Source organism: Mandrillus leucophaeus, unplaced genomic scaffold (assembly GCF_000951045.1).
Source record: "Mandrillus leucophaeus isolate KB7577 unplaced genomic scaffold, Mleu.le_1.0 Scaffold1387, whole genome shotgun sequence".
Lineage (NCBI taxonomy): Eukaryota > Metazoa > Chordata > Mammalia > Primates > Cercopithecidae > Mandrillus > Mandrillus leucophaeus.
Window position 1 is genome coordinate 55,230 of NW_012101351.1, and position 1,587 is coordinate 56,816.

General features: G+C 49.7%; 1 protein-coding gene across 1 annotated transcript in view; it reads left to right on the forward strand.

Annotated features, from left to right (window-relative positions):
- LOC105534696 (HLA class I histocompatibility antigen, B-14 alpha chain-like) overlaps positions 1 to 507 on the forward strand; it is a 9,348-nt gene extending 8,841 nt beyond the window's left edge. Inside the window, exon 5 of the mRNA XM_011973489.1 lies at positions 84 to 507. The gene's annotated coding sequence lies outside the window, so the exon portion shown is untranslated. The remainder of the gene's footprint in view (positions 1 to 83) is intronic.
- The last annotated feature ends 1,080 nt before the right edge of the window (positions 508 to 1,587 follow it).

Sequence of the window (1,587 nt, forward strand, 5' to 3'; positions counted from 1 at the left end):
GTTTCGAGTGTGTGGTGGCTGTTCAGAGTGTCATCACTTACCATGACTGACTTGAATTTGTTCATGACTGTTGTTTTCTGTAGCCTGAGACAACTGTCTTGTGTGGGACTGAGATGCAGGATTTCTTCACACCTCCCTTTTGTGACTTCAAGAGACTCTGGCATCTCTTTCTGCAAAGGCATCTGAATGTGTCTGCGTCTCTCTTAGCATAATGTCAGGAGGTGGAGAGACAGCCCACCCCGTGTCCCCCGTGACCCCTGTTCCCACACTGACCAGTGTTTCCTCCCCAGTCATCTTTCCTGTTCCAGAGAGGTGGGGCTGGATGTCTCCATCTCAGTCTCAACTTTATGTGCACTGAGCTGCAACTTCTTACTTCCCTACTGAAAATAAGAATCTGAATATAAATTTGTTTTCTCAAATATTTGCTATGAGAGGTTGATGGATTAATTAAATAAGTCAAATCCTAGAATCTGAGAGAGCAAATAAAGACCTGAGAACCTTCCAGAATCTGCATGTTCCCTGTGTTGAGTCTGTTGCAGGTGGGGGTGGAGAAGGCTGTGAGGAGCCCAGTGTGGACTGGGCCTGTGCCTAGTTGCTGTTCAGTTCTTCGTGGGCTTTATGTGGTCAGTCCTCAGCTGGGTCACCTTCACTGCTCCGTCATCCTTGTCCCTTCAGTGGAAACTTGTCCAGCGGGAGCTGTGACCACAGAGGCTCAGACATCGCCCAGGGCGGCCCCTGCACACGGGGGTCTCCAGGGGGTCTCTGTGTATTCTGAGACAAATGTTCAGAGCCATTCACCTCCTGCCCTGCTTCTAGAGCTTCTGTTCTGCTCTGCTCTCCTGCCCTCTCTCCCTGCCCTGGTTCTAGCGATCTTGGTGCTGAATCCAATCCCAACTCATGAATGTATAAAGCAGAGTCTAATTTAGACTTATATTTGTCTCTGGAATTGGACCCATCATCAAGGACTGTTCTTTCCTGAAGAGAGAACCTGGTTGTGAGCTGCAGTGTGCTGGGGTGGGGGGTGTGGGGGGCGTTGCTGTAGAAAGAGGGATGGGGGAGGGAGAACACACAAGCAGCACTGCTGAGAAAAACATAGGTGGCCTCTGTCTCAGTGTGAGGGGACCTTGTGCTGTAGCTGCCACAAAACAGCATTTGGCCTGAGGCTATGTTAATAAAGCTACTGCCTTTAGAATAGGGAGGTGCTCTACAGTGATCATTCATTCAACTGACCTTTGTCGTTGGCCAGACATGGGGCAGAATTGTTCTGCATCTGGGGAATACCATTGAAGTAAAACCAGAAAAATCTCTGGCCTTTTGTAGGGTATGTTCCAGTGGGAAGAGGCAGACGTTAGATACGCTATAACCAGAGTAAGGAAGGAAAGTGCTAGAAGGTGGTAAGTGCTGTGAGGCAGGTGATCCAGGATGTGGGCAGTGGGGACAGGAAGGTGGCTGTTGTGCTGGGTGGTCAGTGTGTGCCTTGTTGCAAAGGTGAGTTGAGGAAGGATTTGAGGGACGTGAGGATGTCTGGGGAAGTTCTTTCCAGACAGAGGAACTTCCAGTCCAAATGCACTATAGCAGGAAGGTGTC